The 17,555-nt window shown below is 44.2% G+C and overlaps 1 long non-coding RNA gene across 2 annotated transcripts; it reads right to left on the bottom strand.

Annotated features, from left to right (window-relative positions):
- Positions 1-15,849: 15,849 nt before the first annotated feature.
- Positions 15,850-17,321, bottom strand: Gm35450. Of its 2 annotated transcripts, none has more exons than XR_383586.3 (3): positions 17,296-17,321; positions 16,436-16,494; positions 15,850-16,089 (listed from the first exon to the last, which is right to left on the bottom strand). It is a non-coding gene; the product is annotated as a predicted gene, 35450 (long non-coding RNA). The 2 variants fall into 2 exon arrangements; XR_001781416.2 differs by having other exon boundaries at positions 15,850-16,085.
- Positions 17,322-17,555: the final 234 nt, after the last annotated feature.

The following is a 17,555-nucleotide window of genomic DNA, read 5'->3' as shown; positions in this document are numbered from 1 at the left end:
ATTCTTTAGATCATTTTTTGATAATATAGTCATTCTCCAATATTAAATCCATTGAGGTCTTTTAATCTTTTAACATATTACTCAAATTGTTTCCTCCAAGTTTTAAAAGGATCTTTTACTTCTTCAGTTATGTTAACTCCTAGACATTTTTAAAGTCATTACGAATGTTATTTTTTTCTGATTCTTTCCCACAAGTTCAAGTCTCTTGCTATAATGTCCCATTAAATTCTTATAATATTTAGATATTTTTCTAATCCAATGTCACCAAATCTTCCATATTCCTCGAAAAGGAAACATGATCTGGTTCTACATTGCAACACCCCACTCCTGGCACCACATCCTGTATTATCTGCCTTTTGTTGCTGAGAGAGAACATCATGGACACAACCAATTTATGAGCGTTTAATATGGCCTGCAGTTACATAAAGAGAGTCTCTAATGGTGGGGGAGTCATGGCAACAGATAGCCAGAGCAGGAGGTTGAGAGATCACTTCTTCAGCCTCAAGTGTGAAGCAGACAGAGTGACACGGAAGTGGAACCAGGCCATAAATTCTCCAAGTCTGCCCTCAGTAATGTGCTTCTTTCAGCAAGACTACACATCCTACAGGTTTCATAACATTCTCCAAACAGTGTCACAAACTGGGGATCAAGAATACAAATACCTGGGTGTGGAACAGTGGGCTGTGCACAGACAGCCTGGTCTCCAGTCAAGCATAGTTCTTGAACCCTAGGGGACCCAATGGGTGATGATTTCCACCTACATGGGACGGAAGGTGTTTGATCATGTCTCCTGGACCCCTGGCTCCTGTCAAAGTTACTGCCCCCACAACCCCCACAGGAGAGGTGTGTGACTATCAGTCACACAGACAATGTCTCAAGCTCCTGGCATTCTGGCTAGACTCCACCCCACAGTTACCTGACTATAGCCAAGTATGCTCCTCCCCATAGTTACCTGATAGCCCAGCCCACTATAAAAGGGGCTGCTTGGCCCCTCTCTCTTTTTAAGCTCTCACCTTTCTTACTCTCATCTCTTGCCCTCCTTCTCTCTCTTCCTTCCCCCTACTTGCCACTTGGCCATGGCCAGCCTCTCTCCTTCTTTCTACCTTCTCTCTTTCTCCCTGCCTTTCTACAACAAAGTTCTAAAACCATAGGCTGTCTCTGTTCATCAAGGCCTGTCGTGCTTGAACAATGGGATAGAGGAAAGCCTACCTCCCACTGGAAGGCCTTTCTGCGCTCCAGCCATGGACCAGACCAAGGACCCTTGACTGCGTGGGAACCACCCAGCGCCCCCTCTCTCCCTACCCTCTCCTCCCTTCAGCCCCAGAGCTCTTCCTCAATGTCCAGCAATGTCTGGGATGCCCGAGGCTGAGAGCCTGGTACCTAGGACTGCCCCTTGTCCACCACCCTCTGAACTGGTGTCCAGTGGCTTCCAACAGCCAAACACCCACCCGGGGCCATGTGGAAAGCATCTGCCTGCCCAGAGCACCGGAACTCTGGCAGGATGAGGGTTATTTCTCACTCTCTCATTCCCCCAGTGCCCACTGGCCAACACCTGGGCCTATGGGGACCATTTCTCCCTCAAACTATCTCACTTAGCATAGAGAACAACTACTGAGTTTTGTCTGTTGATTTTGCATCACGTTACTTATTTGCTCCAGTCTAAGAGTTTTCTTGTGGAATCTTCATTTTTTTAAAAAAATATAAGATATACCATCTGCAAATAGAGATAGTTAGACTTTTTCCTTTCCTATTTGTATCCCTCTTTTTTTTTCTTGTCTTATTTCTATAGCTAAGGTTTTGAGTACTATACTAAATAAGGGTAGTGAGAGTGGGTACCTTTGTGTCATTCCACAGTTTAGACAACAGAAAGAGCATCTCACTTTTAATTTTCCCCACTGATCATGTTGTCTATGGTTTGTCATTACAACCATTATTGCGCTGTGTTGAGATACATGCTCTTTAGAATAGAGTATCTTTTATTTATTCTTCAATGGTTTTATGCATGTTCATAATGTAATCCTAGTCACAACCATCCCAACTCCTCTCCTTGTTCCCTGCATTCTCAACATGTCCCATTCCTTTGTTTGTAACGTCTTTAGAACTTCTATTGAGACGGGATGGTGATATTTATGAAGGAAATTTTCTGTATCTACTGAGAACATGTGCTTCCTGCCCTTAAAACACAATATGTCATATTGCATTCATTGGCATGTATATGTTGAACCAACTTTTTATTCTTGGATGAAATCAACTTGCTTGTGGTATATGATCTTATTATATCTTAAGTTCAATTAGCAAATATTTTATTGAGAAATTTTATTTCTATTTTCACCAGGATAAGTGTTCTGTTGTTTTCTTTCTTTCTTTTATTTGTATACAATGTTGGTATGACAATAATATTGGCTGCATAGAAGGAGCTTGGTAGCGTGACTTTCCTTGCTATTTTGTATAACAGTTTGAAGAGCACTGCTGACAGGTTGTAAGTGTCTTAGCTGGGAGGTGTTTCCCAAGTGTATGGACAAGTGTAGGAAGGCAGTTAAAGCCCTGACTGAGATTGTACAAGTGTAGACTTACTCCATACTTTCCAGATGGCCAAGGACGGATCATCCAGATGGAGGGATGTCCTTCAGACTCTGCGGCACTGAAGGGCGGACAGGTGGCTCCAGCGGTTCATCCATCTGCTGACCTCAAGCTCAGGACTCTGCAACTCCAGGGATCTTAGTTGACAAGATCTGCTCCTGGCCCTTGGAAGGAGGGGAAGTGTTACATCACTACTTGAGCTAATCAAGCCTTCTGCATGAGCTTTTCAGCTGGCCACCTCATGTTCTTCAAAGCTGCAGCCCAGGGCTGTCTTCTCCTGGGGCTGTGGGAAGCTGAATCCATGTTCTTAGCCTTGTGGTTGTCCTTTGTTCTCAAGTCCTCAAGGTAGGCTGGACTTCTGAGTCACCTGGAGTAACAGAATGGGATTCCACTCTGTAGATGACCTCTCCAACAGAAAAATCTCTGTCTCACCAAAACCAGCAACTTGTGAAGAGCACAGGATTGTATGACTGCTGGCCTCTTTTTACCAGGGCCATCTGGCTTAACTTTTGCATGGGGTTTCTCTTCTGTCTCTGTTCCTCATTGGAGCTCTGGTGGCCTCTGTTCTTCTTTTTCTTTTTCTTGTTTTTTTTTTTTCAAGACAGGGTTTCTCTGTGCTGCCTTGGCTGTCCTAAAACTCACTCTCTAGACTAGGCTGGCCTTGAACTCACAGAGATCCGCCTGCCTCTGCCTCCCAAGTTCTAGGATTAAAGGCTTGTGCCATGTACCACTACCCTCAGTTTCTTGCTGCCTTCGTGGATTAAATTCTTCCTCTTTCTTTCTTTGTAGTAGAGCCTCTCCTGTGTGTGGATTCTTCTCCTTAAATAGGTCACCTGAGGGCAGCTTCTAATCTACCATTTTAACTGTAAAAAAAAAAAAAAAGAAGAGCTGTTTCAGGAGGTGGTGACTTAAACCTATAATTCTAACACGTAGGAGGCTGAGACAGGAGAATTGCCATTATTTAAAGCCAACTCGACTTTATAAAGATTCAGGCTGACCTAAACTACAGAGTGAGGCCCAATCTAAAGACAAAAACAAAACAAAATCTAGAAACTGCAAAAACGTTGAGCTTTGACACATTAAAGGTTTAAAGCTTAGTAGGTCGAATCATAAAGCAGATAAGATACTTAGCTCCATGGTAGAGTCTACTATGGGCCCAGCTCTGATTTGAGCATCAAATCACTCAGTTTGGTGACTAAGTTGAGGGCTGTTATTTTATTTATTTTTCTTTTTAGACAGGCTCTCACTACAGAGCCCAGAATGGTCTCAAACTCAAGGCATGGCCTCAGTTTCCTGAGTCCTGAGGTTTTAAACATAAGTTCCAACATCTTGAACTTAAAAATAAAACAATATAGCCACCTATAAAAAAAATATAGCCACCTATAACTGAAGACTGCTGGGATGTGTCTTTAAGCTAATAGAAAGTTTTTGTTAGCCAGCAATGACTACATTGGATGTTTAGTATCCCAGTGTAGCCCTGAGCCTTTCTCGTGGTGAGCTTTTAAGCACAAGAACTGTATCCTGGGTTAACCTACTTCAATTAACAAGAACAGTTAGCCAGAAGCAGAACTATAGAAACCAAGAAGCAAGGTTGGTACATTTAGAAGAACTATGGACTTTAATGGATTAGGTCTTCGTTTTAGTTTAGTTTTAGGTGATGCTGTCTATATACTGAGTTTTACAGCTTGAACTGTACTTTTATATGGAGTCAGTTGTGCTAAGGTCTGGAGGCCTACTAAGTAAGATCTGGGGAACTTTTACAAAAACTTCCACTTGGCTTTATGGAAAACCACAAGCAGCCGGTTTGTTAACGTTTTGTTTTGAGGCTGAGACTGAACCCAGGACTTTGAGCAAACAAGTGGGGAGAATTAAGATAATCCTAACTATGTGCTTAAGATTGGGGATAAAAAACAGCCAATTGAGTTGGGAAGCCGAGACAAAGTTTGGCTGGGTGTGGTGGGACACGTCCTTCTTTCCAATACTCACAAAGCAGAGATGGAGGAGGAATTGCCGCAAACTCATGGCTACCCAGGAGAGTTTCAGTCCTGCTAGGGCTTCTTAGTGAGACCCTGCATAGAAAGACAAAGAAGGACAATGACTGGGTGCCAACAGAAGGGAAGCTACCAATGACCACTAAAGTCAGGAAAAGCAGATGGAGACCACATCGTTCAAGTTCAAGGACAGTTTATCAGCAATGACTCATGGATGGGAGGAGGACCAGGACACAAGGGACAGCAGAGAAGGAAGAGAGGTGGAGCAGGGCTTCCAAGAGATCCCACAGCTCAGGAAGGAGCTGGCCGAGGCAGCCAGAGGGTGACAGGCCCAAGATAATGTCAGTACCTACAGTCCTTACACAGCCTACAGTCGTCCAATTAATTTTACCCTCTGAATATTCTTGGGCATGTCTCCACGCCCGTTTGGATAATTGCTATCCCAGACAAGTGAGATGAAGGGGACTCTTATGCACAGTAGATAGAAAACTGGAGCCTTGCCCTTTGCTGTCACGCCTCAGGATTAAAGGGCTTTGGTTATCTGAGGGGTTTAAGTCAGTGTTGATGGTGATGATTTGGAAAGCCCTGGGGCCGCCATCTGATGGCACCTCAGAGCTGACTTCAAATGATTTAACTTTTCCTTCTCTGAAGGCAAGTGGTACAGAGGGAGAGGGCACGGACAGGGAAGAAACAAGCCCCAAACGAACAAGATTGCTCTCATCGTTCATCTTTCCTCCTTCTTGTCCTTTTTCCCTTCCCTTCCTCCCACCATACACCTCCCTCCCCATGCATGAGAACTCTCCAGGATCCCACACAGCTCAGCCTTGCTTTAAACTCACTGTAGAAGGAACTGCCCTTCCTGCTTCAACTTGTTAAGTTCTGAGTCATTCGTGTGTGCTACCTATGCCCTTTCATCTATGATTTTTTTTCTAATATGTAAAATGAATTACATTCTTCACTCATTCAACTGATGTTTCATGAGCATATGCGCTAGATACTATTCCGCCCAGTGGATAGTTATTTTGAAAACTCAGTCAAAGTATTTGTACCTCAGTCAGCACAGGTGGAAATACTTCCTACAGTGTTTACAATAAATTGTGTGCTGAGTGTGGTAGCTTTTCTACCCAAGAGGCTTTGTGAGTAGAACAAGATGGATATTTGAGCCACTACTGGATCAGGCCTACAAGGGCTCAAGGCAAGGCACTCATGGTGTTTGTGGTATCAGGATGTTCCACAAAAGGAAATAATCGATTGATTAAATTAGGGTATCCAAGAATAAAAAGGCCTTTGATTTTAAGATTTTTGAAGCAGTGGGATGAAAGGCAAGAGATTGCCCATGGGAAAGTACAGCTGGCTCATGTCAAGATTGTTCTGGACGCTTCAGAGGGTACCGTGAAACAGAAGGACTGTGGGTTAGAGCACATCAGAAACTCGGCTGTGCTACTGTGTCTAGAAAGAAAAAATCACCCAAGAAAGTGGTCAATGGGAAGGAAAAAAAAAAACTTGAACCACCTTTTCTCTAATGTCTCCTCCCCAGTTTTCCTGAAGTCATCTATACCTCTAATAGAGGAAGCTGCTGCTGGATAAACAAGGTCACCTTATAGGGCTCAAGGTTAAGAGACGAACAAGGAGTGGGGTTGGGGGAGCTGATAATGGTGTATATGTATGGGACCAAGAACAAATTTGGTGTGTGTGTGCGTGTGTGTGTGTGTGTGTGTATAAGAAAAAAGAGCCTACACATGCTCTGAGAAGGACAGAGGCCTGGGTACCTCATTCTTGTCTGTTAAGAGGATTTTCTGCTCTTGCAGAGGACACAAGTTCCATTTTCAGCATGAACATCAGAGATCTGATACCTTCTTCTGGCCTGTGTGAGCATCTGCATACATGTATCATATGCTCATGAAAATACACACACACACACACACACACACACACACACACAAATAAAAATCTTTAGAAAAAAAAAAAGAAAAACAGACAAACTAACCACCTTCCTGAGGTGGTCAAGGTTGTGCATTTCTTGGGCTACTGTGCAACCACTGAGTGACAGAGTGGAGCTAGCATGTGCTTGTTTGCAGGCTTAAGGGGAGGTCAGCAGCCATGAGGCACCAGGAGTGTATTCCCTGAGGATACCAAGTTCGACACTGATAGGATTAGATAATGAAACAGGGCCCCATCAACATCTGCAAGACATGGGCAAAGATTCCTGCTGAGACCCCTGCAGAGAATGAGGGCTAAGAGAGGGCATGTCCAGGGACCCATTGTTAATCTGCAGAGCAGTCAAGATTTGAAAGCATTGGTTACAGACGGAACAGAACTTCCCTTCCCTAAACACTGTTGACCCAGGAGCCTTCAGGAGGTGGTTGTCTTTGAGCTTGAGACCTTGAGAATATAGACAGGCTCTCAATCAAATGTGTGATAAACAGCTCCAGGACTCCTTTGCACAGGGGCATCCATCTCCTGGTACATGATTTCATTGGCACATCAGACTCCAAATTTGTCATTCCTATTCTTGCCAGAGTGGGGCACTGGGGGGAGCAGCCAGCTTACTCCAGCTTGCAGAAGCTTATTCCAATGTAGTTGCCTCTAAGTGTTAAGGCAGTGGCACAGGACACCCTGTGAACTTCATGGGCCCCTGAGACAGCTTGGAGTGAAGGTGTCTGCCACTAAGTGTGTTGACCTGAGTTCGATACCTGGGGCCCACCTGAAAGGAAAGAACTGACTCCCACAAGTTGGGCCCTGATTTCTATACATGCAGTGACATGCACACACACACACACACACACACACACACACACACACTAAAGATGCAAGGAAGTGTTTTTAAAGTGTGACTTTCAGAGTCACGTGTCAGAGTTCTAATTGTGACTCGGCTTCTTTTTATCCCCAGACTATGAGCAGGTTTCTTTAATCCTCCAAGATGCTGTCTCATTGTCTAGGGCTCAGGGCTTGACTTGTTCACATCTTGCCAGAGCAGAGAAAAGAAATTAGACGGTGCCAAGGGCTGGGCCATAACTTGCTTTGTTTTATTTGCAACAGGATCTCACTGTATAGTCCTGAATCCTGGAACTCGCTGTGTAGTTCAAGCTGGCCTCCAACTCACAGAAGTCTGTCTGCTTCTGAGTGCTCAGATTACAGTGTATATCATCACACCTGGCAGGAATATAACTTTAAAAAGTCCAACCCTAGGACCTAGGCCTCCCCACTCATATGTGGCAGATGTTTAGCTTGGCCTTCATGTGGGTCCTGAGTAACTGGAGCAGGGACTATCCGTAAAGCTCTTGCCTGTACATAGGATATATTCTTCTAGCTGGGCTACCTTGTCAGGCCTCCGAGGGAGAGGAAGTGCCTACTTGCAGAGACTTGAAGTGCTAGGGTGAGGAGATACCCAGGGCCCCCCACTCTGCTCAGAGGAGAAGGGGAGTGGTGATAGGGGAAGGACTGTAGATGGGGGAGGTGACTGGGAGGGGACAGTGAATTAGCAAAAAAATAAATAAAATTTTTAAAAATTGAAAAAAAAGTCCAGTCTTACTGCTGGACTTTCAATTATACCTTATTTCACTCTTTTTAAAATAATATTTTTATTCTTTTAAAGTTTATTAATTTTTCTGAGTTTTGCATAATGGGAGGCTGATATAGATGGTCTACCTCAAGCTGAGCACTCGGATTTATATATCAGTTTCCTGCCTCCCGAACCAGCACACCCAGATGGAGACCAAGTGTGCAGACACAGGAGCCTGTGAGGGACATATCACATTCAAACCATAACAGTGTCCCATGACATGAACACGTGACAGGAACAACGTATGGAGGAGATTTATATCGGCGCATGAGAATTTTGGTTCCTGAAAGCATGGGAAGAGATGCCTAGGGCCTAGCAGGACAAGGCAGAAGGGTTGTATTAGAGATGAACAACATTGTAACATACAGCAAACAGGGCACCAGGCCAGAAACAGGGGGGCCAGGCTATACCATTCAAAAGCCTACAACTAGGGCTAGGTAGATAGCCCACCCATCAAAATGTATGCCTTGCAAACACAAGGACCCAAGTTTTATCCCTAGGATACACAATAATAATAATAATAATAATAATAATAATAGTAGTAGTAGTAGTAGTATTGATAGTAATAATAATAATAATAACTGCAGTAGCTAGGTGGCCATCACATATAATCCTATTGCTGGGGAGGCAGAGACAACTGAACTCCTGGCCCAATCAATCCTACTTGACAAGTTTCAGTCAGTGGGGGACATTTCAAGAGAGAGAGAAAGAGAGAGAGAGAGAGAAGAGAAGAGAAATAAAAAAAGAGAGACAGGTGAATGATGGGAATAACACTGAGGTTGTCCTTTCACCTACATACACAGACACACACACATACGCATACATACATACATACATACATACATACATACACACACACACACACACACACATACACATACATACACAAACACACACATACACATACACACATACACACATACACATATACACACACACATACACACACATACACACACACATAACACACACATACATACACACACACATACACATACACACACATACACATACACACATACACACACACATACACATACACACACACACATAACACACACATACATACACACATATACACATACACATACATACACACAGACATACACACACATACACCCACATACACACACACATACACACACACACACACACACACACACTTAGATGGCATGCCTCTAGTGACCCACTTCCACAGTATGGTCTCTGCCCTCAATGGCTCCACACCTAAAGCAACAAGACCAGCGGGAGGGCCCAGGGCTCAAATGTCCCTAGAAAGGATGTTTCATGGTCAAAACGAAACAGCCACAGGACTCCACTGAGGATATTCGTTCCAACATTTTCGGTGCCTATGTAAACTGTTATTATCCTGGGACAATTTGAAGGGTGTGTGCTTAGCATGACTGAGGAAACTAGTTGGTAAACAGAAGACCAGCTTTGAGGAAATAAAGTCTATTACCTGTGAGGTTAGGATGCATAGACAAAGGCGTGTTAAACATATGTATTACAGAAAGCCAGAGAATTGCTGTGAGACCGGCCCATCCCCTGTTGTGTGGCTTTCTGTCTCAAGTTACAGTTACGAAGTGGCTTGCTTCCACAACTCCACATAAAATGACACCCCAAGGCAGGAAACTCAGACACCAGGGCAGTGAGTCTTCCCCTTCCCCCATTCTGTTTTACAGAGAAGAAAACACCTTCCATAGGCACAGAGCACCCTGCTCTTCCTATGTGGTGTGATGCGAGCACAGGAACAGAACACAGGAACAGTCTGCCTGAAGGGCGTCCAGAAGGACACTGTGGTCGGAAGTAGGCACCGGAAAAAGGCTGGGGGATGGGGAGGGAATCTAAATGATGGGGTTCAACTCAAGCTATGAAGAAAAAGATAGGTGTAACTCAGATGTAATACCTATATTTAGCATGCACAGATCCAAGGTTATATCACCCCTGGTGGGTGGGGGGACAAACTGAGGAGGGTAAGCAGGTGAGAAGCCAAGGCCAAAAACCAACCAGTCACACAAAGAAACCATCTCGGATCGCCCCAGGCCTATGAGAAAACTGGTTAAAGTTTCTGATGAGTTCTTTTTCTAGCATTTACAACTGCAGCATAGATGCTTTTCTGTGTGTGTGTTATGTGTGTTGTGTGTATGTGCACACGTGTGAGCATGGGTGTATGTATTCACGTACTTGCAGAGACCAGAGGAGGATGTTAAGTGTCCTGCTTTATCTCACATTGCCTGGAGTCAGCGCCTTCATTTGAACCTGGAGCTAGGCTGCTGGCCCGAGCCTCCTGTCTGACCTCACACAGCACTGGGGTTGTAGATCTGCAAGATCCCACCCAGCTTTCCATGCGGGTCCCTTGTGTACCTAATGTTCTTACCTTCTGAGCTACCCACACTAACTCTATAATTGTGTTTGTTTGTTTATTTGTTTGTTTGTTTTGCTTTTAAACCAAGAAAATAAAATCTTCTATCAATAGGCTATCTATCATTCAGATGTGACTGGAGCTTAAATATGAGACTTGTGGCTTTTTATCCCCATTGTTTTAAAAGATTACCTCCTGGCAGTAAGAGTTTAGGACGGCAGGAGGCACCAGTACCCTCATCCCAGGTCTTGAGAAAGCTTTTTTTTCCTCTGACAAGAGCTTACATAGCCCAGGCTTGCCTTGGGTTCTTGACTTCTTTCATAGACACCCAGAGTGCTAAAACTATAGACTTATGCTATTTCCAAATAAGGATTAATAAAGTATCTTATGATTCTAATGATGTAGACTGACATCATTATGTATGTATCATTATGCTGACAGGCCACTAGGCATCATTACTAAGCAGTCATGTACAAAGCTAGTGTCACTTTTATATATGAGAACCATATTTTTACGACTTCTATCATCTCGCTTTGAGTCCATACAATATTATCATAGTGGCAAGGGATGTGGAGGATCATTAGGTCAGAAGTGCCCAGCAGAGCAGAAGGCACCTGAACGTGAGTCCTGGTGACTGGGGGAGGCATCTCCATCGAGAAAGGAAAGAAAATGAATATTAAGGAAATTAATGTGTAGCTGAAAGAAACAGAATGAGAATGGAAGATATATATATATATCACATTATATATTTATAATATACTTATATAATACATAAATGAATTATATTTTATATAAATATATATTATACACACACATATATATGTGTGTATATATACATATATATATATATATATATATATATATACTGTAGAAGGATTGGTCATATATGTAGACTGGGGGCTCATGCCTGTCATCCCAGCACCATGACGACTAAGACAAGAATATTGCCATGAGTTGGAGACCAGCCTAAACCAAAAAGTAAGACCAAAGAATTAATGAATTAATTATTAACTGAAACACAAAAGTGGATTTTCTGCAGGTGCTTTCAAGGGTACTAAAATGTTTCCTCTTTTTGTCTCCTACTTTCCCTAACCCCTTCAAAGGCATGTCTGGCACCAGAAGTTCCTTAATTAGGAAGGAAGGGTTCCGTCTTACAGCTGATGGATCACATTCAGCCTTTGCCAGTTTTTTTTTCTTTTCTTTTCTTTTCTTTTCTTTTCTTTTCTTTTCTTTTTTTTTAATGGGATCAGAAGGCTCAGCATGAAGCCTTTCAAAAGAAGCACAGTAAATAAGAGAACAATTGAGAGTCAGGGATGGTGCAGCCTTCACACAGCATCATGAGCCTTCTACTTACAGGAGCCAGTCCTGGTGCTTCAGAGACCAATGTGTTTAGCTCTGTGGAGCATTTTGGAACCTTGGGTTACATATCATCATGTTGCCACCCAGATTGGTTATTTGAGTCCTCAGTGCCTCTTATCCATGCTTGGAGGCTGGGTTGTATCCACTTGTCAGCTCCCTGCTCTGGAGGAATGCAGGAAGGACTACTGATTGGCAACACTCAAAGAGCTTCGAGTCTTGAACCAGAACTAACCAAACTTTCAGAGAATACAAGGCTTTGGCTGTGGATGTACATGGACAGGGATGATAGAATACTCTTTCCCTGCTTTTTTATTTTTTTAAAGATATCCTTTAAATAATAAATGCTAGATCCTCTTTGAGCACAGCATCAGTTGGCCAACTGCGACTGTCCACATTCTTTTCCAGACATAGTGCAAGGCTCCCGGGAAGGACAGCTGTCTGGTAGAATTGGGAGATGCCAATCTTGTTTGGGACTTCTCAGACATTCAAAGATAAGTATTCTTAACTCAGAGGAAGGTTCTTCAAGCCAAGATCTTGAGAACAGTGTCTCATTTTTTAAAATTGATTAAAAGAACTGGGCCCTCTCCAAGGAAACCTTTAACCTAATAGCAAGTACTAAGCCCCAGTATTCAATTCCACTAATAGAGATCTAACTGATGACACCAAGGGCAAAGCCAAGTGCTATTTAAAACAAAACAAAACATAATGATTGACAAGGAGAAGCAAGAGGGCATCTGCAACAGATGGAATGAGTGGAGGAGTCTGCTGAAGATACGATAAAAGACCAATCAGTGACCATAGGAAGAGTCAGTGTTTCTGCAAAGGAGGGTGTCTGGTCAATCCATGCCACGTGTGTCATGGAACTTTCCATCATGTTTTCAAGCACGGGGCTAAGAGTTACCAATCTATGTCTTCAAGTCAAACCACCCAAAACCAGGAGGGTGGCCAAAGTCACTCAAGACACTCAGCTCTGTGACTGAAGGTCAAGTCCTAGGCACAGGATCAGGACCGGCCCGGCCATACTTCCCTAAGCATGGGAAAGGCAGCAAGGCCCGTGGGCTAACACGGAAAACGTCAGTGGGAGGTGAGGTGGATATTCAGGATCTTCGAGGTCATTACAGGGTGGATGAAAGCCGTTTACAGAAAGGGGCTGAGAGGGGAAGAGAGAAACTGGCTGAGGACGGGACATGTAGATCAGGCAGCTGATCAAGAGCAGATGGTATAGAGAGCCTCACAGCTCAGACAAGATCAACAGCAGACACTATGAGTCAAGCCATGTCTAATAGAGGTCCTGGACCAGTTTCAGCAAAATCCAAATGTAAGAGACTTTCAGGCATGAACTTTCAGACTCAGTTCTAACAGTGAGGATCCTACTACTCTCTCTGGATAGTCTCCCTACACAGCTCTGTCTGGCCTTGAACTCACAGACATTTGCCAGCCTTTGCCTCTGGAGTGCTGGGATTAAAGGAGTGTGCTACCATGCCCCTCCTTCGTTCTTAAAAAATATTCTCTAACAGTTTCATACCCATATATAATACCTTCTGCTCACATAATCTTACCTCTATTATCCGCTTCCCCTCAACCCCACTCCTGAAAAAGTCTGCTTCGCACTGCCATGTCTTTTTGCTTTTGTTTTTTGCTTTTGTGTTTTTATGTCCCCAACCTAGGAGCTCTTACATGAAAAGGCTGTTTTACTAAAACCGTGCTGTGATGTTTTGATGTTTTGCTACGTCCGATCTTCAACATGGCCATTAAAGCCCTGCTTTTGACAAGTTCTTTGTTTTTTGTTTTTTGTTTTGTTTTGTTTTTTTTGTTTTTCGAGATACAGTTTCTCTGTGTAGCCCTGGCTGTCCTGGAACTCACTTTGTAGACCAGGCTGGCCTCGAACTCAGAAATCCACCTGCCTCTGCCTCCCGAGTGCTGGGATTAAAGGCGTGTGCCACCATGCCCGGCGACAAGTTCTTTGTGTTGTGTGTGTGTGTGTGTGTGTGTGTGTGTGTGTGTGTTTTGTTTAGAGATTTCCAGATTTATTTATTTCTTTTATTTTTATGTGTATAATGAATATATTGGTCTTTTGTGTTTTTTTTCTCTGTGACTCTGACTGTTCTGAAACTCATACTGTAGACCAGGCTGGCCTAGAACTCACAGATACCTGCCTGCTTCTGCCTCCTAAGTGCTGGGATTAGAGGCATGGGCTACTACTGCCCAGTCATGTGAATGAATATTTTGTCTGCATGTAAGTGTACCATGTTCATGCCTAGTGCTCACAGAAGTCAGAAGAGGGCATTGGATCCCCTCAGAAGTAGAGTTATAGATGGTTGTAAGCTGCCATGTGGGTGCTAGGAATCGAACCCAGGTCCTCTGAAGTAGCTGCGAGTGCTCTTAACTGCTGAGCTTGCCAGCTGCCTTGACAAGGAGTCATCTCTTCAGTCATTTCACAGGGATACATTCATGTGTTTATGAGAACAATAGCCACGGGGCTGGCGCTCCAAGTTATCTGGGCCAGCATTTATTTACAGGAGCGAAGGATGGCTTCCTCGTTCAAATTTCTAAGACTGACCCACCCAGTCCTAGATTCAATAGGAGGAAGGGTGGAGTGGGTGCACCGAGCTTTACCGACGCACTAATTCTCTGCACCCTAAATATTAAGTATGGCGGTTAAGCAATGCTTTAGGAACACCAGGCCTGAGGTAGGCAGAGGGAATGGGTAGGAGAAATTCTTCTCTCCTGTCTGGAAGGCTGTGTGCACCGTGCCTACAACCCGTGCAAAGCAGCAACACAGCAACGCGAACTGTGTGCTCATGGCCTCTTTTAAACTCATCAGATAATCCAAAATACAGTTCTGGGGATAGCAGTTAGCACAACTTCCGCACAGGCATCCTGGAACCTTCGCTTGAAAGGGCTGGCTATCTGTTCTTCTCATCCCAGGCCTTCATTTTTGATTCTGATTCCTCTCTGGCTATGTCCACACCCCACTCCCTGAGTTGAGCCTCTCCCAGTTGTCCCTGCCCACCGCCCTCCTTTGTTCTTTGGTCTCCGACACCCACTCACTGGTAATTGGGTTGGGAACATCTGCTCTCCCTGCGGCTCCTCCCTCCCAGTCTTGTATACCCTCTCCAGCTCAGATAGCATATGTGTACAACAAAGCTGGCTTGTGGTAGAGCAGTGGAGGCCTGCCTGTCTCAATTAACGTCTGCATCATTTTTAAGCTTGCATGAGAAGGTTTCCATGGCTAACACTTCTCAAATGAGGTTAACACCTCGAGGCAGTGGTTCGCAAGCTTCCTGATGCTGTTCCTCTAATACAGCTCCCCATGTTGTGGTGACCCCTAACCGTAAAATTATTTTCATTGCTACCTCATAACAGTAACTTGCTACTTGCTACTGTTATGAACCAGAATGTAAATATATGTTTTCTGATGGTCTTAGGTGACCTTGTTGAAGGGTCATTCTAGACCCCAAAGGGGTCTCACCCACAGGCTGAGAACCACAGCCATATGGTGTAATTAGTATTTTGAGTATGGTAGATTTCTATGAAACGTCAAGACTGGCACTTGGCAGACAGAAGTAATGGAAGAGTAGCTAACCAAGTAGAAAGCAAGGGCTGGTTTGTGTGGTCCTAACCCCACACTGCTGTGAAGAAATCACCTGCTTTGCTCGCAGTCCCCCTGCACTTAACAGTGAAACGTCCGAGGAGAACATCTCTGAAGACTCTGACAAGCTAGGAAGGCTGTTCACCCTGCAAGGTAGCCATTGAGCATCGTGGCAAGGAGCAACTCTGTGTTTAAGGTAATGGCCCGAAGCCTTCGTCTGACCAAGGATATCCCACTCTTTAATGACAAGTGCCAAGTGCAGCCAAGTGCCCCAGGTGTCAAGCAGGGGCCCCCGGCTTGATTAAACTCTCCCAACTTTGGAAGCCGTCTCTGGTTTAGGAGGGCAAACGGTCAAGGGAAAAGGCTTTTAATAGAGTTCTCACAAAGTTCTCAGTCTCACAAAGACTGAAAGGAATATTCCGAACTGGAAACAGTGACCTCTCTGGCATTATTCCCAAAAGGAAAAGCCAAAGGAGCCTCAAGAAGGCAAGTGGTCAGCACCCACAGGAACTCTGACTTCCAGGGAACGTTCCACCCAGGGCTCCGGAGAGCACAGCCTGAGCATCTGTTTTGAACATGTTCCACGCAGCTGATCAGCTTGAGACCTGTGGAGCAGCACTGACGGGGAGACTGGAGAGCCTGGCTATGGATGCAAACTGAATATTAAAACAGAAGGGAACCACACTAGGAACATCAAACAAATCTCACATCAGGACTGGGGAGATGGCTCCATGGATAGAGGTGCTTCGTGCCAAATCTGACAAGCTGAATTTGAGCCCCTGGACCTGCACGGTAGAAGGAGAGACACCCCTCCCACACACCTGCTTGCACAAGCACACATACGCGCACACACACATTCTTGCATGCACACATGAACAGACACACACTAACTAAATAAAATGGGATTTTTAAAAAAGTGAAACAAAAATCTTTTGAAAAACAAAATGGACCTGAAACAAACACAGCCATAAGCAAAATTCATCACTCACAAAGGGCATGCAGAAACCAGGTGTGGTTCTGGATACCGTGTCACGATAAGCATCTTTTCCTATAATGAAACAATATGATAAATTTCAGAATTCAAATTTGCATAATGCATTACACAAGAACCCAGGATAAAAGAGGTCTTCAGCAGGAGCCGGCCTACTAGTGCTGTGCCTCTCTGTGTCATTCAAGGGTAAGACTGAGTCAGCTTCTTTACATGTAGATATCTGTGTACAAACGTAGGCACGTGTAGCTGAGTCCAAGTGCAAAGAAATGTAGGAGACTCGGTGCAGATATAGATTTTTACCACCAGAGGGTGTTCTCCCTTCTCCAGAATTGCAGGCAAGTTTGTGTAACCAAGACTAGTCTCGAATCAGCCCCAGTTTTAAAAACAAACAAACAAACAAACAAAAAACCCAGGCCAGACCTCAGCAAGACAGGTTCTCGTTATTTCCACAATTTTCTTCTTGCCCTTCTATTTCAAAGTGTTTTCTTTCAGTTGAAGCACACTGGCAGCAAGCCAGCCTACACAAACTGTGGGAAACAGATCCCACCTCCCACCCCCGCCCTGCTGATTAAATCAAGAGGATGAATTTTGAAGAAGTTGGTCTGGGTAGCTAGCTAGCTAGCTAGCTAGTTAGCTATGAGACCATTGAAGAAGTTGGTCCAGGTAGCCTGCTATTTCTGACCGTCTCCAGGGGAACAGGGGTTTCAGGCAACTGAGAACTTAGCAGACCAGAGAGGAAAAAAAAAAAAGAAGGGATCCCAGGGCCAGGGAAGCTGTCTGCTTGAATTCTGATGGAAACTGATTTACAGCTGAAAAGTGTTGATGCCTCTTGAGAAACCAGAAAAGTCTAGAAGTTACCAGCAAGATTCTGACAGCTTCCAGAGTCAGCTGGGGAGACTGTCTCAGTCCATTAATATACCAAGTTTAGAAAGCCAGGCCCTGGAAAGGTGCCCAGGGGAGATGCCCCAGGGAGCTGGCTTGAGTTGGCCAAATGCTTTCTTTTGAAAAAAGGAGACTTTGTTCTATTGAGAAATTTGGGATATTAGGTCACTTGCCCAACAAATGCAGACTTCAAGTCAATGAGGAGTTTCTCTCTCTCTCTCTCTCTCTCTCTCTCT

The sequence above is a fragment of the Mus musculus genome, chromosome 14, assembly GCF_000001635.26.
Source record: "Mus musculus strain C57BL/6J chromosome 14, GRCm38.p6 C57BL/6J".
Classification (NCBI taxonomy): domain Eukaryota; kingdom Metazoa; phylum Chordata; class Mammalia; order Rodentia; family Muridae; genus Mus; species Mus musculus.
This window is presented reverse-complemented; position numbering and strand designations above follow the sequence as displayed.